The sequence below is a fragment of the Macaca fascicularis genome, chromosome 13 (assembly GCF_037993035.2).
Source record: "Macaca fascicularis isolate 582-1 chromosome 13, T2T-MFA8v1.1".
NCBI classification, from domain to species: Eukaryota; Metazoa; Chordata; class Mammalia; order Primates; family Cercopithecidae; genus Macaca; species Macaca fascicularis.
The window spans coordinates 25,481,615-25,507,061 of NC_088387.1; positions in this window are offsets into that span (position 1 = coordinate 25,481,615).

The following is a 25,447-nucleotide window of genomic DNA, read 5'->3' on the forward strand; positions in this document are numbered from 1 at the left end:
CGCTAAGACAGTTCTTGTGGAATTGGCAAAGTGATATTTGAAGCCCATAGAGGGCTACGGTGAAAATCGAAATATCTTCAGATGAAATGTGGAAAAAAGCTTTCTGAGAAACCTCTTAGTGTTCTGTTAATTCATCTCACAGTGTTACATCTGTATTTCGTGGATCTCTTTGCTAGCCTTATTTCTGTGGAATCTGAGAACAGATATTTCGGATCCCTTGGAAGACTATAGGGCCAAAGGAAATATCCTCCGATAACAAAGAGAAAGAAGCTTTCTGAGAAACTCCTTTGTGTTCTGTGAAATCATCTCACAGAGTTTCAGCTTTCCCCTCAAGAAGCCTTTCGCTAAGACAGTTCTTGTGGAATTGGCAAAGTGATATTTGAAGGCCCATAGAGGGCTGCTGTGAAAATTGAAATATCCTCAGATGAAATCTGGAAAGCAGCTTTCTGAGAAACTGCTTAGTGTTCTGCTAATTCATCTCACAGAGTTACATCTGTATTTCGTGGATCTCTTTGCTAGCCTTATTTCTGTGGAATCTGAGAACAGATATTTCGGATCCCTTGGAAGACTATAGGGTCAAAGGAAATATCCTCCGATAACAAAGAGAAGGAAGCTTTCTGAGAAACTTCTTTGTGTTCTGTGAAATCATATCACAGAGTTACAGCTTTCCCCTCACGAAGCCTTTCGCTAAGACGGTTCTTGTGGAATTGGCAAAGTGATATTTGGACGCCCATAGAGTGCTATGGTGAACAAGGAAGTATCCTCAGATGAAATCTGGAAAGAAGGTTTCTGAGAAACTGATTAGTGTTCTGTTTATTCATCTCACAGAGTTACAACTGTATTTCGTGGATCTCTTTGCTAGCCTTATTTCTGTGGAATCTGAGAACAGATATTTCAGATCCCTTTGAAGACTTTAGGGCCAAAGGAAATATCCTCCGATAACAAAGAGAAAGAAGCTTTCTGAGAAACTTCTTTGTGATCTGTGAAATCATCTCACAGAGTTACAACTTTCGCCTCAAGAAGCCTTTCGCTAAGACAGTTCTTGTGGAATTGGCAAAGTGATATTTGAAAGCCCGTAGAGGGCTATGGTGAAAAAGGAAATATCCTCAGATGAAATATGGAAAAAAGCTTTCTGAGAAACTGCTTAGTGTTCTGTTAATTCATCTCACAGAGTTACATCTGTATTTCTTGGATCTCTTTGCTAGCCTTATTTCTGTGGAATCTGAGAACAGATATTACCGATCCCTTGGAATACTATAGGGCCAAAGGAAATGTCCTCCGATAACAAAGAGAAAGAAGCTTTCTGAGAAACTTCTTTGTGTTCTGTGAAATCATCTCACAGAGTTACAGCTTTCCCCTCAAGAAGCCTTTCGCTAAGACAGTTCTTGTGGAATTGGAAAAGTGATATTTGGAAGCCCATAGAGGGCTATGGTGAAAAAGGAAATATCCTCAGATGAAATCTGGAAAGAAGCTTTCTGAGAAACTGCTTAGTATTCTGTTAATTCGCCTCACAGAGTTACATCTGTACTTCCTGGATCTCTTTGCTAGCCTTATTTCTCTGTTATCTGAGAACAGATATTTCGGATCTCTTTGAAGACTATAGGGCCAAAGGAAATATCCTCCGATAACAAAGAGAAAGAAGCTATCTGAGAAACTTCTTTGTGTTCCTGGAAATCATCTCACAGAGTTACAGCTTTCCCCTCACGAAGCCTTTCGCTAAGACAGTTCTTGTGGAATTGGCAAAGTGATATTTGGAAGCCCATAGAGGGCTATGGTGAAAATGGAAATATCCTCAGATGGAATCTGGAAAGAAGTTTTCTGAGAAACTGTTTAGTGTTCTGTTAATTCATCTCACAGAGTTACATCTGTATTTCGTGGATCTCTTTGCTAGCCTTATTTCTGTGCAATCTGAGAACACATATTTCGGATCCCTTGGAAGACTTTAGGGCCAAAGGAAGTATCCTATAATAACAAAGAGAAAGAAGCTTTCTGAGAAACTTCTTTGTGTTCTGTGAAATCATCTCACAGAGTTACAGCTTTCCCCTCAAGAAGCCTTTCGCTTAGACAGTTCTTGTGGAATTGGCAAAGTGATATTTGGAAGCCCATAGAGGGCTATGGTGAAAAAGGAAATATCCTCAGATGGAATCTGGAAAGAAGCTTTCTGAGAAACTGCTTAGAGTTCCGTTAATTCATCTCACAGAGTTATATCTGTATTTCGTGGATCTCTTTGCGAGCCTTATTTCTGTGGAATCTGAGAACAGATATTTCGGATACCTTGGAAGACTATAGGGCCAAAGGAAATATCCTCCGATAACAAAGAGAAAGAAGCTTTCTGCGAAACTTCTTTGTGTTCTGTGAAATCACCTCACACAGTTACAGATTTCCCCTCAAGGAGCCTTTCGCTAAGACAGTTCTTGTTTAAAAGGCAAAGTGATATTTGGAAGCCCATAGAGTGCTATGATGAAAAAGGAAATATCCTCAGATGAAATAAGGAAAGAAGCTTTCAGAGAAACTGCTTAGTGTTCCGTTAATTCATCTCACAGAGTTACATCTGTATTTCGTGGATCTCTTTGCTAGCCTTATTTCTGTGGAATCTGAGAACAGATATTTCGGATCCCTTGGAAGACTATAGGGCCAAAGGAAATATCCTCCGATAACACAAAGAAAGAAGCTTTCTGAGAAACTTCTTTGTGTTCTTTGAAATCATCTCACAGAGTTACAGCTTTCCCCTCAAGAAGGCTTTGGCTAAGACTGTTCTTGTGGAATTGGCAAAGTGATATTTGGAAGCCCATAGAGGGCTATGGTGAAAAAGGAAATATCCTCAGATGAAATCTGGAAAGAAGCTTTCTGATAATCTGCTTAGTATTCTGTTAATTCATCTCACAGAGTTACATCTGTATTTCGTGGATCTCTTTGCTAGCCTTATTTCTGTGGAATCTGAGAACAGATATTTCGGATCCCTTGGAAGACTATAGGGCCAAATTAAATATCCTCCGATAACAAAGAGAAAGAAGCATTATGAGAAACTTCTTTGTGTTCTGTGAAATCATCTCACAGAGTTACAGCTTTCCCACGAAGAAGCCTTTCGCTAAGACAGTTCTTGTGGGATTTGCAAAGTGATATTTGGAAGCCCATACAGGGCTATGGTGAAAAAGGAAATATCCTCAGATGAAATCTGGAAAGAAGCTTTCTGAGAAACTGCTTAGTGTTCTGTTAATTCATCTCACAGAGTTACATGTGTATTTCGTGGATCTCTTTGCTAGCCTTCCTTCTGTGGAATCTCAGAACAGATATTTCGAATCCCTTGGAAGACTATAGGGCCAAAGGAAACATCCTTCGATAACAAAGAGAAAGAAGCTTTTGAGAAATTTCTTTGTGTTCGGTGAAATCATCTCACAGAGTTCCAGCTTTCCCCTCAAGAAGCCTTTCACTAAGACAGTTCTTGTGGAATTGGCAAAGTGATATTTGGAAGCCCATAGAGGGCTATGGTGAAAAAGGAAATATCCTCAGATGAAATTTGGAAAGAAGCTTTCTGAGAAACTGCTTAGTGTTCTGTTAATTCATCTCACAGAGTTACATCTCTATTTCGTGGATCTCTTTGCCAGCCTTATTTCTGTGGAATCTGAGAACAGATATTCCGGATCCCTTGGAAGACTATAGGGCCAAAGGAAATATCCTCCGATAACAAAGAGAAAGAAGCTTTCTGAGAAACTTCTTTGTGTTCTGTGAAATCATCTCACAGAGTTACAGCTTTCCCCTCAAGAAGCCTTTCGCTAAGACAGTTCTTGTGGAATTGGCAAAGTGATATTTGAAGCCCATAGAGGGCTACGGTGAAAATCGAAATATCTTCAGATGAAATGTGGAAAAAAGCTTTCTGAGAAACTGCTTAGTATTCTGTTAATTCATCTCACAGTGTTACATCTGTATTTCGTGGATCTCTTTGCTAGCCTTATTTCTGTGGAATCTGAGAACAGATATTTCGGATCCCTTGGAAGACTATAGGGCCAAAGGAAATATCCTCCGACAACAAACAGAAAGAAGCTTTCTGAGAAACTTCTTTGTGTTCTGTGAAATCATTTCACAGAGTTACAGCTTTCCCCTCAAGAAGCCTTTCGCTAAGACAGTTCTTGTTGAATTGGCAAGGTGATATTTGGAAGGCCATAGAGGGCTATGGTGAAAATGGAAATATCCTCAGATGGAATCTGGAAAGAAGCTTTCTGAGAAACGGCTTAGTGTTCTGTTAATTCATCTCACAGAGTTACATCTGTATTTCGTGGATCTCTTTGCTAGCCTTATTTCTGTGGAATCTGAGAACAGATATTTCGGATCCCTTGGAAGACTATAGGGCCAAAGGAAGCATCCTCCGATAACAAAGAGAAAGAAGCTTTCTGAGAAACTTCTTTGTGTTCTGTGAAATCATCTCACAGAGTTACAACTTTCCCCTCAAGAAGCCTTTCGCTAAGACAGTTCTTGTGGAATTGGCAAAGTGATATTTGGAAGCCCATAGAGGGCTATGGCGAAAAAGGAAATATGCTCAGATGAAATGTGGAAAGAAGCTTTCTGAGAAACTGCTTAGTGTTCTGTTAATTCATCTCACAGAGTTACATCTGTATTTCGTGGATCTCTTTGCCAGCCTTATTTCTGTGGAATCTGAGAACAGATATTCCGGATCCCTTGGAAGACTATAGGGCCAAAGGAAATATCCTCCGATAACAAAGAGAAAAAACTTTCTGAGAAACTTCTTTGTGTTCTGTGAAATCATCTCACAGAGTTACAGCTTTCCCCTCAAGAAGCCTTTCGCTAAGACAGTTCTTGTGGAATTGGCAAAGTGATATTTGAAGCCCATAGAGGGCTACGGTGAAAATCGAAATATCTTCAGATGAAATGTGGAAAAAAGCTTTCTGAGAAACTGCTTAGTGTTCTGTTAATTCATCTCACAGTGTTACATCTGTATTTCGTGGATCTCTTTGCTAGCCTTATTTCTGTGGAATCTGAGAACAGATATTTCGGATCCCTTGGAAGACTATAGGGCCAAAGGAAATATCCTCCGATAACAAAGAGAAAGAAGCTTTCTGAGAAACTTCTTTGTGTTCTGTGAAATCATCTCACAGAGTTTCAGCTTTCCCCTCAAGAAGCCTTTCGCTAAGACAGTTCTTGTGGAATTGGCAAAGTGATATTTGAAGGCCCATAGAGGGCTGCTGTGAAAATTGAAATATCCTCAGATGAAATCTGGAAAGCAGCTTTCTGAGAAACTGCTTAGTGTTCTGCTAATTCATCTCACAGAGTTACATCTGTATTTCGTGGATCTCTTTGCTAGCCTTATTTCTGTGGAATCTGAGAACAGATATTTCGGATCCCTTGGAAGACTATAGGGTCAAAGGAAATATCCTCCGATAACAAAGAGAAAGAAGCTTTCTGAGAAACTTCTTTGTGTTCTGTGAAATCATATCACAGAGTTACAGCTTTCCCCTCACGAAGCCTTTCGCTAAGACAGTTCTTGTGGAATTGGCAAAGTGATATTTGGAAGCCCATAGAGTGCTATGGTGAACAAGGAAGTATCCTCAGATGAAATCTGGAAAGAAGGTATCTGAGAAACTGATTAGTGTTCTGTTTATTCATCTCACAGAGTTACAACTGTATTTCGTGGATCTCTTTGCTAGCCTTATTTCTGTGGAATCTGAGAACAGATATTTCAGATCCCTTTGAAGACTATAGGGCCAAAGGAAATGTCCTCCGATAACAAAGAGAAAGAAGCTTTCTGAGAAACTTATTTGTGTTCTGTGAAATCATCTCACAGAGTTACAGCTTTCCCCTCAAGAAGCCTTTCGCTAAGACAGTTCTTGTGGCATTGGAAAAGTGATATTTGGAAGCCCATAGAGGGCTATGGTGAAAAAGGAAATATCCTCAGATGAAATCTGGAAAGAAGCTTACTGAGAAACTGCTTAGTATTCTGTTAATTCGCCTCACAGAGTTACATCTGTACTTCCTGGATCTCTTTGCTAGCCTTATTTCTCTGTTATCTGAGAACAGATATTTCGGATCTCTTTGAAGACTATAGGGCCAAAGGAAATATCCTCCGATAACAAAGAGAAAGAAGCTATCTGAGAAACTTCTTTGTGTTCCTGGAAATCATCTCACAGAGTTACAGCTTTCCCCTCACGAAGCCTTTCGCTAAGACAGTTCTTGTGGAATTGGCAAAGTGATATTTGGAAGCCCATAGAGGGCTATGGTGAAAATGGAAATATCCTCAGATGGAATCTGGAAAGAAGTTTTCTGAGAAACTGTTTAGTGTTCTGTTAATTCATCTCACAGAGTTACATCTGTATTTCGTGGATCTCTTTGCTAGCCTTATTTCTGTGGAATATGAGAACACATATTTCGGATCCCTTGGAAGACTTTAGGGCCAAAGGAAGTATCCTATAATAACAAAGAGAAAGAAGCTTTCTGAGAAACTTCTTTGTGTTCTGTGAAATCATCTCACAGAGTTACAGCTTTCCCCTCAAGAAGCCTTACGCTAAGACAGTTCTTGTGGAATTGGCAAAGTGATATTTGGAAGCCCATAGAGGGCTATGGTGAAAAAGGAAATATCCTCAGATGAAATCTGGAAAAAATCTTTCTGAGAAACTGCTTAGTGTTCTGTTAATTCATCTCACAGAGTTACATCTGTATTTCGTGGATCTCTTTGCCAGCCTTATTTCTGGGGAATCTGAGAACAGATATTTCGTACCCTTGGAAGACTATAGGGCCAAAGGAAATATCCTCCGATAACAAAGAGAAAGAAGCTTTCTGAGAAACTTCTTTGTGTTCTGTGAAATCATCTCACAGAGTTACAGCTTTCCCCTCAAGAAGCCTTTCGCTAAGACAGTTCTTGTGGAATTGGCAAAGTGATATTTGGAAGCCCACAGAGGGCTATGGTGAAAAAGGATATATACTCAGATGAAACATGGAAAGAAGCTTTCTGAGAAACTGATTAGTGTTCTGTTAATTCATCCCACAGAGTTGCATCTGTATTTCTTGGATCTCTTTGCTAGCCTTATTTCTCTGGAATCTGAGAACAGATATTTCGGATCCCTTGGAAGACTATAGGGCCAAAGGAAATATCCTCCGACTACAAAGAGAAAGAAGCTTTCTGAGAAACTTCTTTGTGTTCTGTGAAATCATCTCACAGAGTTACAGCTTTCCCCTCAAGAAGCCTTTTGCTAAGACAGTTCTTGTGGAATTGGCAAAGTGATATTTGAAGCCTATAGAGGGCTACGGTGAAAATCGAAATATCTTCAGATGAAATGTGGAAAGAAGCTTTCTGAGAAACTGCTTAGTGTTCTGCTAATTCATCTCACAGAGTTACATCTGTATTTCCTGGTTCTCTTTGCTAGCCTTATTTCTGTGGAATCTGAGAACAGATATTTCGGATCCCTTGGAAAACTATAGGGCCAAAGGAAATATCCTCCGATAACAAAGAGAAAGAAGCTTTCTGAGAAACTTCTTTGTGTTCTGTGAAATCATCTCACAGAGTTACAGCTTTCCCATCAAGAAGCGTTTCGCTAAGGCAGTTCTTGTGGAATTGGCAAAGTGATATTTGGAAGAACATAGAGGGCTACGGTGAAATTGGAAATATTCTCAGATGAAATCTGGAAAGAAGCTTTCTGAGAAATTGCTTAGTGTTCTCTTAATTCATCTCACAGAGTTACATCTGTATTTCGTGGATCTCTTTGCTAGCCTTATTTCTGTGGAATCTGAGAACAGATATTTCGGATCCCTTTGAAGACTATGGGTCCAAAGGAAATATCCTCCGATAACAAAGAGAAAGAAACTTTCTGACAAAATTCCTTGTGTTCTGTGAAATCATCTCACAGAGTTACAGCTTTCCCCTCAAGAAGCCTTTCGCTAAGACAGTTCTTGTGGAATTGGCAAAGTAATATGTGGAAGCCCATAGAGGGCTATGGTGAAAATGGAAATATCCTCAGATGGAATCTGGAAAGAAGGTTTCTGAGAAACTGCTTAGTGTTCTGTTAATTCATCTCACAAAGTTACATCTGTATTTCGTGGATCTCTTTGCTAGCCTTATTTCTGTGGAATATGAGAACAGATATTTCGGATCCCTTGGAAGACTATAGGGCCAAAGGAAATATCCTCCGATAACAAAGAAAAGAAGCTTACTGAGAAACATCTTTGTGTTCTGTAAAATCATCTCACAGAGTTACAGCTTTCCCCTCAAGGACCCTTTCGCTAAGGCAGTTCTTGTTTAAATGGCAAATTGATATTTGGAAGCCCCTAGAAGGCTATGGTGAAAAAGGAAATATCCTCAGATGAAATCTGGAAAGAAGCTTTCTGAGAAACTGCTTAGTGTTCTCTTAATTCATCTCACAGAGTTACATCTGTATTTCGTGGATCTCTTTGCTAGCCTTATTTCTGTGGAATCTGAGAACAGATATTTCGGATCCCTTGGAAGACTATAGGGCCAAAGGAAATATCCTCCGATAACACAGAGAAAGAAGCTTTCTGAGAAACTTCTTTGTGTTCTTTGAAATCATCTCACAGAGATACATCTTTCCCCTCCAGAAGGCTTTGGCTAAGACTGTTCTTGTGGAATTGGCAAAGTGATATTTGGAAGCCCATAGAGGGCTATGGTGAAAAAGGAAATATCCTCAGATGAAATCTGGAAAGAAGATTTCTGAGAATCTGTTTAGTATTCTTTTAATTCATCTCACAGAGTTACATCTGTATTTCGTGGATCTCTTTGCTAGCCTTATTTCTGTGGAATCTGAGAACAGATATTTCGGATCCCTTGGAAGACTATAGGGCCAAATTAAGTATCCTCCGATAACAAAGAGAAAGAAGCTTTCTGAGAAACTTCTTTGTGTTCTGTGAAATCATCTCAAACATTTACAGCTTCCCCCTCAAGGAGCCTTTAGCTAAGACAGTTCTTGTGGAATTGGCAAAGTAATATTTGGAAGCCCATAGAGGGCTATGGTGAAAAAGGAAATATCCTCAGATGTAATCTGGAAAGAAGCTTTCTGAGAAACTGCTTAGTGTTCTGTTAATTCATCTCACAGAGTTACATGTGTATTTCGTGGATCTCTTTGCTAGCCTTCTTTCTGTGGAATCTCAGAACAGATATTTCGGATCCCTTGGAAGACTATAAGGCCAAAGGAAGTATCCTTCGATAACAAAGAGAAAGAAGCTTTTGAGAAATTTCTTTGTGTTCGGTGAAATCATCTCACAGAGTTCCAGCTTTCCCCTCAAGAAGCCTTTCGCTAAGACAGTTCTTGTGCAATTGGCAAAGTGATATTTGGAAGGCCATAGAGGGCTATGGTGAAAATGGAATTATCCTCAGATGGAATCTGGAAAGAAGCTTTCTGAGAAACTGCTTAGTGTTCTGTTAATTCATCTCACAGAGTTACATCTGTATTTCGTGGATCTCTTTGCTAGCCTTATTTCTGTGGAATCTGAGAACAGATATTTCGGATCCCTTGGAAGACTATAGCGCCAAAGGAAGTATCCTCAGATAACAAAGAGAAAGAAGCTTTCTGAGAAACTTCTTTGCGTTCTGTGAAATCATCTCACAGAGTTACAGCTTTCCCCTCAAGAAGCCTTTCGCTAAGACAGTTCTTGTGGATGTGGCAAAGTGATATTTGGAAGCCCATAGAGGGCTATGGTGAAAAGGGAAATATCCTCAGATGGAATCTGGAAAGAAGCTTTCTGAGAAACTGATTAGTGTTCTGTTAATTCATCTCACAGAGTTACATCTGTATTTCGAGGATCGCTTTGCTAGCCTTATTTCTGTGGAATCTGAGAACAGATATTTCGGATCCCTTGGAAGACTATAGGGCAAAAGGAAATATCCTCCGATAACAAAGAGAAAGAAGCTTTCTGAGAAACCTCTTTGTGTTCTGTGAAATCATCTCACAGAGTTACAGCTTTCCCCTCAAGAAGCCTTTCGCTATGACAGTTCTTGTGGAATTGGAAAAGTGATATTTGGAAGCTCATAGAGGGCTATGGTGAAAATGGATATATCCTCAGATGGAATCTGGAAAGAAGCTTTCTGAGAAACTGCTTAGTGTTCTTTTAATTCATCTCACAGTGTTACATCTGTATTTCGTGGATCTCTTTGCTAGCCTTATTTCTGTGGAATCTGAGAACAGATATTTCGGATACCTTGGAAGACTATAGGGCCAAAGGAAATATCCTCCGATAACAAAGAGAAAGAAGCTTTCTGTGAAACCTCTTTGTGTTCTGTGAAATCACCTCACAGAGTTACAGCTTTCCCCTCAAGGAGCCTTTAGCTAAGACAGTTCTTGTTTAAAAGGCAAAGTGATATTTGGAAGCCCATAGAGGGCTATGGTGAAAAAGGAAATATCCTCAGATGAAATATGGAAAGAAGCTTTCAGAGAAACTGCTTAGTGTTCTGTTAATTCATCTCACAGAGTTACATCTGTATTTCGTGGATTTCTTTGCTAGCCTTATTTCTGTGGAATCTGAGAACAGATATTTCGGATCCCTTTGAAGACTACAAGGCCAAAGGAAATAACTTTCGATAACAAAGGGAAAGAAGCTTTCTGGGAAACTTCTTTGTGTTCTGTGAGATCATCTCACAGAGTTACAGCTTTCCCCTCAAGAAGCCTTTCGCTAAGACAGTTCCTGAGGAATTGGCAACGTGATATTTGGAAGCCCTTAGAGGGCTATGGTGAAAAAGGAAATACCCACAGATGAAATCTGGAAAGAAGCTTTCTGAGAAACTGCTTAGTGTTCTGTTAATTCATCTCACAGAGTTACATCTGTGTTTCGTGGATCTCTTTGCTAGCCTTTTTTCTGTGGAATCTGAGAACAGATATTTCGGATCCCTTGGAAGACTATAGGGCCAAAGGAAATATCCTCCGATAACAAAGAGAAAGAAGCTTTCTGAGAAACTTCTGTGTGTTCTGTGGAATCATCTCACAGAGTTACAGCTTTCCCCTCAAGAAGCCTTTCGCTAAGACAGTTCTTGTGGAATTGGCAAAGTGATATTTGGAAGCCGATTGAGGGCTATGGTGACAAATGAAATATCCTCAGATGAAATCTGGAAAGAAGCTTTCTGAGAAACTGCTCTGCGATATGTGATTTCCACTTCTAGAGTTACATCAGTATTTCGTGCATCTCTTTGCTAGCCTTATTTCTGTGGAACCTGAGAGCAGATATTTCGGATCCCTTGGAAGACTATAGGGCCAAAGAAAATATCCTCCGATAACAAAGAGAAAGAAGCTTTCTGAGAAACTTCTTTGTGTTCTGTGAAATCATCTCACAGAGTTACAGCTTTTCCCTCAAGAAGCCTTCGGTTAGACAGTTCTTGTGGAATTGGCAAAGTGATATTTGGAAGCCCATAGAGGGCTAGGGTGAAAAGGGAAATATCCTCAGATGAAATCTGGAAAGAAGCTTTCTGAGAAACTGCTTAGTGTTCTGTTAATTCATCTGAGAGAGTTACATCTGTATTTCGAGGATCGCTTTGCTAGCCATATTTCTGTGGAATCTGAGAACAGATATTTCGGATCCCTTGGAAGACTATAGGGCCAAAGGAAATATCCTCTGATAACAAAGAGAAAGAAGCTTTCTGAGAAACCTCTTTGTGTTCTGTGAAATCATCTCACAGAGTTACAGCTTTCCCCTCAAGAAGCCTTTCGCTATGACAGTTCTTGTAGAATTGGAAAAGTGATATTTGGATGCTCATAGAGGGCTATGGTGAAAATGGAAATATCCTCAGATGGAATCTGGAAAGAAGCTTTCTGAGAAACTGCTTAGTGTTCTTTTAATTCATCTCACAGTGTTACATCTGTATTTCGTGGATCTCTTTGCTAGCCTTATTTCTGTGGAATCTGAGAACAGATATTTTGGATCCCTTGGAAGACTATATGGCCAAAGGAAATATCCTCCGATAAGAAAGAGAAAGAAGCTTTCTGAGAAACTTCTTTGTGTTCTGTGAAATCATCTCACAGTGTTACAGCTTTCCCCTCAAGGAGCCTTTAGCTAAGACAGTTCTTGTGGAATTGGCAAAGTAATATTTGGAAGCCCATAGAGGGCTCTGGTGAAAAAGGAAATATCCTCAGATGAAATCCGGAAAGAAGCTTTCGAGAGACTGCTTAGTGTTCTGTTAATTCATCTCAAAGAGTTACATCCGTACTTCGTGCATCTCTTTGCTAACCTTATTTCTGTGGAATCTGGGAGCAGATATTTCGTATCCCTTTGAAGAATATAGGGCCAAAGGAAATATCCTCCGATACCAAAGAGAAAGAAGCTTTCTGAGAAACTTCTTTGTGTTCTGTGAAATCATCTCACAGAGTTACAGCTTTCCCTTCAAGAAGCCTTTCGCTAAGACAGTTCTTGTGCAATTGGCAAAGTGATATTTGGAAGCCCTTAGAGGGCTATGGTGACAAAGGAAATATCCTCAGATGAAATAAGGAAAGAAGCTTTCTGAGAAACTGCTCTGCGATATGTGATTTCCACTTCTAGAGTTACATCAGTATTTCGTGCATCTCTTTGCTAGTCTTATCTCTGTGGAACCTGAGAACAGATATTTCGGATCCCTTTGAAGACTATAGGGCCAAAGGAAATATTCTCCGATAACAAAGAGAAAGAAGCTTTCTGAGAAACTTCTTTGTGTTCTGTGAAATCATCTCACAGAGTTACAGCTTTTCCCTCAAGAAGCCTTCGGTTAGACAGTTCTTGTGGAATTGGCAAAGTGATATTTGGAAGCCCATAGAGGACTAGGGTGAAAAGGGAAATATCCTCAGATGAAATCTGGAAAGAAGCTTTCTGAGAAACTGCTTAGTGTTCTGTTAATTCATCTGAGAGAGTTACATCTGTATTTCGAGGGTCGCTTTGCTAGCCTTATTTCAGTGGAATCTGAGAACAGATATTTCGGATCCCTTGGAAGACTATAGGGCCAAAGGAAATATCCTCCGATAACAAAGAGAAAGAAGCTTTCTGAGAAACCTCTTTGTGTTCTGTGAAATCATCTCACAGAGTTACAGCTTTCCCCTCAAGAAGCCTTTCGCTATGACAGTTCTTGTAGAATTGGAAAAGTGATATTTGGAAGCTCATAGAGGGCTATGGTGAAAATGGAAATATCCTCAGATGGAATCTGGAAAGAAGCTTTCTGAGAAACTGCTTAGTGTTCTTTTAATTCATCTCACAGTGTTACATCTGTATTTCGTGGATCTCTTTGCTAGCCTTATTTCTGTGGAATCTGAGAACAGATAATTTGGATACCTTGGAAGACTATATGGCCAAAGGAAATATCCTCCGATAACAAAGAGAAAGAAGCTTTCTGAGAAACTTCTTTGTGTTCTGTGAAATCATCTCACAGTGTTACAGCTTTCCCCTCAAGGAGCCTTTAGCTAAGACAGTTCTTGTGGAATTGGCAAAGTAATATTTGGAAGCCCATAGAGGGCTATGGTGAAAAAGGAAATATCCTCAGATGAAATCTGGAAAGAAGCTTTCTGAGAAACGGCTCTGTAATATGTGACTTCCACCATAGAGTTACACCAGTATTTCGTCCATCTTTTTGTAGCCTTATTTCTGTGGAATCTGAGAACAGATATTTCGGATCCCTTGGAAGACTATAGGGCCAAAGGAAATATCCTCCAATAACAAAGAGAAAGAAGCTTTCTGAGAAACTTCTTTGTGTTCTGTGAAATCATCTCATAGAGTTACAGCTTTCCCCTCAAGAAGCCTTTCGCTAAGACAGTTCTTGAAGAATTGGCAAAGTGATATATGGAAGCCCTTAGACGGCTATGGTGAAAAACGAAATACCCTCTGATGAAATCTGGAAAGAAGCTTTCTGAGAAACTACTTAGTGTTCTGTTAATTCATCTCACAGAGTTACATCTGTATTTCGTGGATCTCTTTGCTAGCCTTTTTTCTGTGGAATCTTAGAGCAGATATTTCAGATCCCTTGGAAGACTATAGGGCCAAAGGAAATATCCTCCGATAACAAAGACAAAGAGGCTTTAGAGAAGCTTGTTTGTGTTCTGTGAAATCATCTCACAGAGTTACAGCTTTCAACTCAAGAAGCCTTTCGCTAAGACAGTTCTTCTGGAATTGGCAAAGTGATATTTGGAAGCCCCTAGAGGGCTATGGTGAAAAACGAAATATCCTCAGATGAAATCTGGAAAGAAACTTTCTGAGAAACTGCTTATTGTTCTGTTAATTCATCTCAGAGAGTTACATCTGTATTTCGTGGATCTCTTTGCTAGCCTTATTTCAGAGGAATCTGAGAACAGATATTTCGGATGCCTTGGAGGACTATTGGGCCAAAGGAAATATCCTCCGATAACAAAGAGAAAGAAGCTTTCTGAGAAACTACCTTGTGTTCTGTGAAATCATCTCACAGAGTTACAGCTTTCCCCTCAAGAAACCTTTCGCTAAGACAGTTCTTGTGGAATTGGCAAAGTGATATAAGGAAGCCCAGAGAGGGAAATGGTGAAAAAGGAAATATCCTCAGATGAAATCTGGAATGAAGCTTTCTGAGAAACTGCTCTGTGATATGTGACTTCCACCATAGAGTGACATCAGTATTTCGTGCATCTATTTGCTAGCCTTATTTCTGTGGAATCTGAGAACAGATATTTCGGATCCCTTTGAAGACTCTAGGGCCAAAGGAAATATCCTCCGATAACAAAGAGAAAGAAGCTTTCTGTGAAACTTCTTTGTGTTCTGTGAAATCATCTCACAGAGTTACAGCTTTCCCCTCAAGAAGCCTTTCGCTAAGACAGTTCTTGTGGAATGGGCAAAGTGATATTTGGAAGCCCATAGAGGGCTATGGTGAAAAACGAAATACCCTCAGATCAAACCTGGAAAGAAGCTTTCTGAGAATCTGCTTAGTGTTCTGTTAATTCATCTCACAGAGTTACATCTGTATTTCGTGGATCTCTTTGCTAGCCTTATTTCTGTGGAATCTTAGAACAGATATTTCAGATCCCTTTGCAGACTATAGAGCCAAAGGAAATATCCTCCGATAACAGAAGAGAAAGAAGCTTTCTGAGAAACTTCACTGTGTTCTCTGAAATCATATCACAGAGTAACAGCGTTCCCCTCAAGAAGCCTTTCGCTAAGACAGTTCTTGTGGAATTGGCAAAGTGATATTTGGAAGCCCGTAGAGGGCTATGTTGAAAAAGGAAATATCCTCAGATGAAATCGGGAAAGAAGCTTTCTGAGAAACTGCTTAGTGTTCTGTTAATTCATCTCACAGAGTTACATCCGTATTTCGTGCATCTCTTTGCTAGCCTTATTTCTGTGGAATCTGGGAGCAGATATTTCGAATCCCTCTGAAGACTATAGGGCCAAAGGAAATATCCTCCGATAACAAAGAGAAGGAAGCTTTCTGAGAAACTTCTTTGTGTTCTGTGAAATCATCTCACAGAGTTACAGCTTTCCCCTCAAGAAGCCTTTCGCTAAGACAGTTCTTGTGGAATTGGCAAAGTGATATTTGGAAGCCCATAGAGGGCTACGGTGAAAAAGGAAATATCCTCAGATGAAATCTGGAAAGAAGCTTTCTGAGAAACTGCTCTGCGATATGTGATTTCTACTCTTAGAGTTACATCCGTATTTCGTGCATCTCTTTGCTAGCGTTATTTCTGTGGAAACTGAGAACAGATATTTCGGATCCCTTGGAAGACTATAGGGCCAAAGGAAATATCCTCTGATAACAAAGAGAAAGAAGCTTTCTGAGAAACTTCTTTGTGTTCTGTGAAATCATCTCACAGAGTTACAGCTTTCCCCTCAAGAAGCCTTTCGCTAAGACAGTTCTTGTGGAATTGGCAAAGTGATATTTGGAGGCCCATAGAGGGCTATGGTGAAAAAGGAAATATCCTCAGATGAAATCTGGAAAGAAGCTTTCTGGGAAACTGCTTAGTGTTCTGTTAATTCATCTCACAGAGTTACATATGTGTTTCGTGGATCTCTTTGCTAGCCTTATTTCTGTGGAATCTGAGAACAGATATTTCGGATCCCTTGGAAGACTATAGGGCGAAAGGAAATTTCCTCCGATAACAAAGAGAAAGAAGCTTTCTGAGAAACTTCTTAGTGTTCTCTGAAATCACCTCACAGAGTTACAGCTTTCCGCTCAAGAAGCCTTTCGCTAAGGCAGTTCTTGTGGAATTGGCAAAGTGATATTTTGAAGCCCTTAGAGGGCTATGGTGACAAAGGAAATATCCTCAGATGAAATATGGAAAGAAGCTTTCTGAGAAACTGCTCTGCGATATGTGATTTCCACTCATAGAGTTACATCAGTATTTCGTGCATCTCTTTGCAAGCCTTATTTCTGTGGAACCTGAGAACAGATATTTCGGATCCCTTTGAAGACTATAGGGCCAAAGGAAATATCCTCCGATAACAAACAGAAAGAAGCTTTCTGAGAAACTTCTTTGTGTTCTGTGAAATCATCTCACAGAGTTACAGCTTTCCCCTCAAGAAGCCTTTCGCTAAGACAGTTCTTGTGGAATTGGCAAAGTGATATTTTGAAGCCCTTAGAGGGCTATGGTAAAAAAGGAAATATCCTCAGATGAACTCTTGAAAGAAGCTTTCTGAGAAACTGCTTAGTGTTCTGTTAATTCATCTCACAGAGTTATATCTGTATTTCTTGGATCACTTTGCTAGCCTTATTTCTGTGGAGTCTGAGAACAGATATTTCGGATACATTGGAAGACTATAGGGACAAAGGAAGTATCCTCCTATAACAAAGAGAAAGAAGCTTTCTGAGAAATTTCTTTGTGTTCTGTGAAATCACCTCACAGAGTTACCGCTTTCCCCTCAAGAAGCCTTTCGCTAAGACAGTTCTTGTGGAATTGGCAAAGTGATATTTGGAATCCCATAGAGGGCTATGGTGAAAAAGGAAATATCCTCAGATGAAATCTGGAAAGAAGCTTTCTGAGAAACTGCTCTGTGATATGTGACTTCCACTCATAGAGTTACATCTGTATTTCGTGGATCTCTTTGTTAGCCTTATTTCTGTGGAATCTGAGAACAGATATTTCGGATCCCTTGGAAGACTATAGGGCCATAGGAAATATCCTACGATAACAAAGAGAAAGAAGCTTTCTGAGAAACTTCTTTGTGTTCTGTGAAATCATCTCACAGAGTTACAGATTTCCCCTTAAGAAGACTTTCGCTAAGACAGTTCTTGTGGAATTGGCAAAGTGATATTTGGAAGCCCATAGAGGGCTATGGTGAAAAAGGAAATATCCTCAGATGAAATCTGGAAAGAAGCTTTCTGAGAAACTGCTCTGTGATATGTGACTTCCACTCACTGAGTTACTTCTGTATTTCGTGGATCTCTTTGCTAGCCTTATTTCTGTGGAATCTGAGAACAGATATTTTGGATCCCTTGGAAGTCTATAGGGCCAAAGGCAATATCCTCCGATAACAAAGAGAAAGAAGCTTTCTGAGAAACTTCTTTGTGTTCTGTGAAATCATCTCACAGAGTTACAGCTTTCCCCTCAAGAAGCCTTTCGCTAAGACAGTTCTTGTGGAACTGGCAAAGTGATATTTGGAAGCCCATAGGGGGCTATGATGAAAAAGGAAATATCCTTAGATGAAATCTGGAAAGAAGCTTTCTGAGAAACTCCTTAGTGTTCTGTTAATTCATCTCACAGAGTTACATCTGTATTTCGTGGATCTCTTTGCTAGCCTTATTTCTGTGGAATCTGAGAACAGATATTTCGGATCCCTATGAAGACTATAGGGCCAAAGGAAATATCCTAAGATAAGAAAGAGAAAGAAGCTTTTTGAGAAACTTCTTGGTGTTCTGTGAAATCACCTCACAGAGTTACAGCTTTCCCCTCAAGAAGCCTTTCGCCAGGACAGTTATTGTGGAATTTGCAAAGTGATATTAGGAAGCCCCTAGAGGGCTATGGTGAAAAAGGAAATATCCTCAGATGAAATCGGGAAAGAAGCTTTCTGAGAAACTTGTTAGTGTTCTGTTGATTCATCTCACAGAGTTACATCTGTATTTCGTGGATCTCCTTGCTAGCCTTATTTCTGTGGTACCTGAGAACAGATATTTCGGATCCCTTTGAAGACTATAGGGCCAAAGGAAATATCCTCCGATAACAAAGAGAAAGAAGTTTTCTGAGAAACTGCTTTGTGTTCTGTGAAATCATCTCACAGAGTTACAGCTTTCCCCTCAAGAAGCCTTTCGCTAAGACAGTTCTTCTGGAATTGGCAAAGTGATATTTGGAAGCCCACAGAGGGCTATGGTAAAAAAGGAAATATCCTCAGATGAACTCTGGAAAGAAGCTTTCTGAGAAACTGCTTAGTGTTCTGTTAATTCATCTCACAGAGTTATATCTGTATTTCTTGGATCTCTTTGCTAGCCTTATTTCTGTGCAGTCTGAGAACAGATATTTGGGATATGTTGGAAGACTATAGGGCCTCAGGAAATATCCTCCTATAACAAAGAGAAAGAAGCTTTCTGAGAAATTTCTTTGTGTTCTGTGAAATCACCTCACAGAGTTACCGCTTTCCCCTCAAGAAGCCTCTCGCTAATACAGTTCTTGTGGAATTGGAAAAGTGATATTTGGAATCCCATAGAGGGCTATGGTGAAAAAGGAAATATCCTCAGATGAAATCTGGAAAGAAGCTTTCTGAGAAACTGCTCTGTGATATGTGACTTCCACTCATAGAGTTACATCTGTATTTCGTGGATCTCTTTGCTAGCCTTATATATGTGGCATCTGAGAACAGATATTTCGGATCGCTTTAAAGACTATAGGGCCAAAGGAAATATCCTCCGATAACAAAGAGAAAGAAGCTTTCTGAGAAACTTCCTAGTGTTCTGTGAAATCATCTCACAGAGTTACAGTTTTCCACTCAGAAGCCTTTCGCTAAGACAGTTCTTGTGGAATTGGCAAAGTCATATTTGGAAGCCCTTAGAGGGCTATGGTGAAAAAGGAAATATCCTCAGATGAAATCTGGAAAGAAGCTTTCTGAGAAACTGCTTTGTGCTCTGTTAATTCATCTCACAGAGTAACATCCTTATTTCTTGGATCTCTTTTCTAGACTTATTTCTTTGGAATCTGAGAGCAGATATTTCGGATCCCTTTGAAGAATATTGGGCCAAAGGAAATATCCTCCGATAACAAAGAGAAAGAAGCTTTCTGAGAAACTTCTTTGTGTTCTGTGAAATCATCTCACAGAGTTACAGCTTTCCCCTCAAGAAGGCTTTCGCTAAGACAGTTCTTGTGGAATTGGCAAAGTGATATTTGGAAGCCCATAGAGGTCTACGGTGAAAAACGAAATATCCTCAGATGAAATCTGGAAAGAAGATTTCTGAGAAACTGTTTATTCTTCTGTTAATTCATCTCACAGAGTTACATCTGTATTTCGTGGATCTCTTTGCTAGCCTTATTTATGTGGAATCTGAGAACAGATATTTCGGATCCCTTTGAAGACTCTAGGGCCAAATGAAATATCTTCCGATAACAAAGAGAAAGAAGCTTTCTGAGAAACTACCTTGTGGTCTTTGAAATCAACTCACAGAGTTACAGCTTTCCCCTCAAGAAGCCTTTCGCTAAGACAGTTCTTGTGGAATTGGCAAAGTGATATTTGGAAGCCCATAGAGGGCTATGGTGAAAAAGGAAATATCCTCAGAGGAAATCTGGAAAGAAGCTTTCTGAGAAACTGCTTAGTGTTCTGTTAATTCATCTCACATTGTTACATCTGTATTTCGTGGATCTCTTTGCTAGCCTTATTTCTGTGGAATATGAGAACAGATATTTCGGATCCCTTTGATGACTATAGGGACAAAGGAAATATCCTCCGATAACAAAGAGAAAGAAGCTTTCTGAGAAACTTCTTTGTTTTCTGTGAAATCATCTCACAGAGTTACAGCTTTCCTCTCAAGAAGGCTTTCGCTAAGACAGTTCTTGTGGAATTGGCAAAGTGATATTTGGAAGCCCATAGAGGGCTATGGAGAAAAAGGAAATATCCTCAGACGAAATCTGGAAAGAAGCTTTCTGAGAAACTGCTTAGTGTTCTGTTAAGTCATCTCACATAGTTACATCTGTATTTCGTGGAATTCTTTGCTAGCCTTATTTCTGTGGAATCTGAGAACAGATATTTCGGATCCCTTTGAAGACTATAGGGCCAAAGGAAATATCCTCCGATAACATAGAGAAAGAAGCTTTCTGAGAAATTTTTTGTTTTCTGTGAAATCATCTCAAAGAGTTACAGCTTTCCCCTCAAGAAGCCTTTCGCTAAGACAGTTCTTGTGGAATTGGCAATGTGATATTTGGAAGCCCATAGAATGCTATGGTGAAAAAGGAAATATCCTCAGATGAAATCTGGAAAGAAGCTTTCTGAGAAACTTCTCTGTGATATGTGACTTCCACCATAGAGTTACATCAGTATTTCGTGCATGTCTTTGCTAGCCTTACTTCTGTGGAATCTGAGAACAGATATTTCGGATCCCTTGGAAGACTATGGGGCCAATGGAAATATCCTCTAATAACAAAGAGAAAGAAGCTTTCAGAGAAACTTCTTTGTGTTCTGTGAAATCATCTCACAGAGTTACAGCTTTCCCCTCAAGAAGCCTTTCGCTAAGACAGTTCTTGTGGAATTGGCAAAGTGATATTTGGAAGCCCATAGAGGGCTTTGGTGAACAACGACATATCCTCAAATGAAATCTGGTAATAAGTTTTCTGAGAAACTGCTTAGTGTTCTGTTAATTCATCTCACAAAGTTACATCCGTATTTCGTGCATCTCTTTGCTAGCCTTATTTCTGTGGAATCTGGGAGCAGATATTTCTTATCCCTTTGAAGAATATAGGGCCAAAGGAAATATCCTCCGATAAAAAAGAGAAAGAAGCTTTCTGAGAAACTTCCTTGTGTTCTGTGAAATCATCTCGCAGAGTTTCAGCTTTCCCCTCATAAACCCTTTCGTTAAGACAGTTCTTGTGGAATTGGCAAAGTGATATTTGGAAGCCCATAGAGGGCTATGGTGAAAAAGGAAATATCCTCAGATGAAATCTGGAAAGAAGCTTTCTGAGAAACTGCTTCGTGTTCTGTTAATTCATCTCATAGAGTTCCATCTGTATTTCGTGGATCTCTTTGCTAGCCTTTTTTCTGTGGAATCTTAGAACAGATATTTCGGATCCCTTTGAAGACTATAGGGCCAAAGGAAATATCCTCCAATAACAAAGAGAAAGAAGCTTTCTGAGAAACTTCTTTTGTGTTCTGTGAAATCACCTCACAGAGTTACAGCTTTCCCCTCAAGAAGCCTTTCGCTAAGACAGTTGTTGTGGAATTGGCAAAGTGATATTTGGAAGCCCTTAGAGGGCTATGGTGAAAAACGAAATGTCCTCAGATGAAATCTGGAAACAAGCTTTCTGAGAAACTGCTCTGTGATATGTGACTTCCACTCATAGAGTTACATCAGTATTCGTGGATCTCTTTGCTAGCCTTATTTCTGTGGAATCTGAGAACAGATATTTCGGATCCCTTGGAAGACTATAGGGCCAAAGGAAATATCCTCGGATAACAAAGAGAAAGAAGCTTTCTGAGAAACTTCTTTGTGTTCGTGAAATCATCTCACAGAGTTACAGCATTCCCCTCAAGAAGCCTTTCGCTAAGACAGTTCTTGTGGAATTGGAAAAGTCATATTTGGAAGCCTATGGAGGTCTATGGTGAAAAACGAAATATCCTCAGATGAAATCTGGAAAGAAGCTTTCTGAGAAACTGTTTATTGTTCTGTTAATTCATCTCACAGAGATACATCTGTATTTCGTGGATCTCTTTGCTAGCCTTATTTATGTGGAATCTGAGAAAGATATTTCGGATCCCTTTGAAGACTATAGGGCCAAAGGAAATATCCTCCGATAACAAAGAGAAAGAAGCTTTCTGAGAAACTACCTTGTGGTCTTTGAAATCATCTTACAGAGTTACAGCTTTCCCCTCAAGAAGCCTTTCGCTAAGACAGTTCTTGTGGAATTAGCAAAGTGATATTTGGAAGGCCATAGAGGTCTATGGTGAAAAAGGAAATATCCTCAGATGAAATCTGGAAAGAAGCTTTATGAGAAACTGCTTAGTGTTCAATTAATTCATCTCACATTGTTACATCTGTATTTCGTGGATCTCCTTGCTAGCCTTATTTCTGTGGAATCTGAGAACAGATATCTCGGATCCCTTTGAAGACTATAGGGCCAAAGGAAATATCCACCGATAACAAAGAGAAAGAAGCTTTCTGAGAAATTTCTTTGTATTCTGTGAAATCATCTCAAAGAGTTACAGCTTTGCCCTCAAGAAGCCTTTCGCTAAGACACTTCATGTGGAATGGGCAAAGTGATATTTGGAAGCCCTAAGAGGGCTATGGAGACAAAGGAAATATCCTCAGATGAGATAAGGAAAGAAGTTTTCTGAGAAACTGCTCTGCGATATGTGATTTCCACTCTTAGAGTTAAATCAGTATTTCGTGCATCTCTTTGCTAGCCTTATTTCTGTGGTATCTGAGAACAGATATTTCGGATCCCTTTGAAGACTATAGGGCCAAAGGAAATATCCTCCGATAACAAAGAGAAAGAAGCTTTCTGAGAAACTTCTTTGTGTTCTATGAAATCATCTCACAGAGTTACAGCTTTCCCCTCAGGAAGCCTTTCGCTAAGACAGTTCTTGTGGAATTGGCAAATTGATATTTGGAAGACCAAAGAGGGCTATGGTGAAAAAGGAAATATCCTCAGAGGAAATCTGGAAAGAAGCTTTCTGAGAAACTGCTTAGTGTTCTGTTAATTCATCTCACAGAGTTACATATGTATTTCGTGGATCTCCTTGCTAGCCTTATTTCTGTGGAATCTGAGAACAGAGATTTCGGATCCCTTAGAAGACTACAGGGCCAAAGGAAATATCCTCCGATAACAAAGAGAAAGAAGTTTTCTGGGAAACTTCTTTGGGTTCTGTGAAATCATCTCACAGAGTTACAGCTTTCCCCTGAAGAAGCCTTTAGCTAAGACAGTTCTTGTGGAATTGGAAAAGTGATATTTGGAAACCCATAGAGGGCTACGGTGAAAAAGGAAATATCCTCAGATGAAATCTCCAAAGAAGTTTTCTGAGAAACTGCTTAGTGTTCTGTTAATTCATCTCACATTGTTACATCTGTATTTCGTGGATCTCTTTGCTAGCCTTATTTCTGTGCAATCTGAGAATAGATATTTCGGATCCCATTGAAGACTATAGGGCCAAAGGAAATATCCTCCGAGAACAAAGAGAAAGAAGCTTTCTGAGATATTTCTTTGTTTTCTGTGAAATCATCTCAGAGAGTTACAGCTTTCCCCTCAAGAAGACTTTCGCTAAGACAGTTCTTGTGGAATTGGCAAAGTGATATTTGGAAGCCCATAGAGGGCTATGGTGAAAAAGGAAATATTCACAGATGAAATCTGGAAAGAAGCTTTCTGAGAAAATGCTCTGTGATATGTGACTCCCACCACAGAGTTACATCAGTATTTTGTGCAACTCTTTGTAGCCTTATTTCTGTGGAATCTGAGAACAGATATTTCGGATCCCTTGGAAGACTATAGGGCCAAATGGAATATCCTCCAATAACAAAGAGAAAGAAGCTTTCTGAGAAACTTCTTTGTGTTCTGTGAAATCATCTCATAGAGTTACAGCTTTCCCCTCAAGAAGCCTTTCGCTAAGACAGTTCTTGTGGAATTGGCAAAGTGATATTTGGAAGCCCGTAGAGGGCTATGGTGAAAAAGGAAATAGCCTCAAATGAAATCTGGTAAGAAGCTTTCTGAGAAACTGCTTAGTTTTCTGTTAATTAATCTCACAGAGTTACATCCGTATTTCGTGCATCTCTTTGTTAGCCTTATTTCTGTGGAATCTGGGAGCCGATATTTCTTATCCCTTTGAAGAATATAGGGCCAAAGGAAATATCCTCCGATAACAAAGAGAAAGAAGCTTTCTGACAAACTTCTTTGTGTTCTGTGAAATCATCTCACAGAGTTACAGCTTTCCCCTCAAGAAGCCTTTTGCTAAGACAGTTCTTTTGGAATTGGCAAAGTGATATTTGGAAGCCCATAGACGGCTATGGTGAAAAAGGAAATATCCTCAGATGAAATCTGGAAAGAAGCTTTCTGAGAAACTGCTTCGTGTTCTGTTAATTCATCTCACAGAGTTACATCTGTATTTCGTGGATCTCTTTGCTGGCCTTATTTCTGTGGAATCTGAGAACAGATATTTCGGATCCCTTGGAAGCGTATAGGGCCAAAGGAAATACCCTCCGATAACAAAGAGAAAGAATCTTTCTGAGAAACTTCTTTGTGTTCTGTGAAATCACCTCACAGAGTTACAGCTTTCCCCTCAAGAAGCCTTTCGCTAAGACAGTTCTTGTGGAATTGGCAAAGTGATATTTGGAAGCCCTTAGAGGGCTATGGTGACAAAGGAAATATACTCAGATGAGATATGGAAAGAAGCTTTCTGAGAAACTCCTCTGCGATATGTGATTTCCACTCTTAGAGTTACATCAGTATTTCGTGCATCTCTTTGCTAGCCTTATTTCTGTGGAATCTGAGAACAGATATTTCGTATCCCTTTGAAGACTATAGGGCCAAAGGAAATATCCTCCGATAACCAAGAGAAAGAAGCTTTCTGAGAAACTTCTTTGTGTTCCGTGAAATCATCTCATAGGTTTTCACCTTTCCTCTCAAGAAGCCTTTCGCTAAGACAGTTCTTGTGGAATTGGCAAAGTGATATTTGGAAGCCCATAGAGGGCTATGGTGAAAAAGGAAATATCCTCAGATGAAATCTGGAAAGAAGCTTTCTGAGAAACTGCTTAGTGTTCTGTTAATTCATCTCACAGAGTTACATCTGTATTTCGTGGATCTCCTTGCTAGCCTTATTTCTGTGGAATCTGTGAACAGAAATTTCGGATCCCTTTGAAGTCTACAGGGCCAAAGGAAATATCCTCCAATAACAAAGAGAAAAAAGTTTTCTTGTAAACTTCTTTGGGTTCTGTGAAATCATCTCACAGAGTTACAGCTTTCCCCTGAAGAAGCCTTTAGCTAAGACAGTTCTTGTGGAATTGGCAAAGTGATATTTGGAAGCCCTTAGTGGTCTATGGTGAAAAAGGATATATCCTCAGATGAAATCTGGAAAGAAGCTTTCTGAGAAACTGCTTAGTGTTCCGTTAATTCATCTCACAGAGTTGCATCTGTATTTGGTGCATATCTTTGCTAGCCTTAATTCTGTGGAATCTTAGAACAGATATTTCGGATCCCTTTGAAGACTGTAGGACCAAAGGAAATATCATCCGATAACAAAGAGAAAGAAGCTTTCTGAGAAACTTATATGTGTTCTGTGAAATCATCTCACAGAGTTACAGCTTTCCCCTCAAGAAGCCTTTCGCTAAGACAGTTCTTGTAGAATTGACAAAGTAATATTTGGAAGCCCATAGAGGTCTATGGTGAAAAAGGAAATATCCTCAGATGAA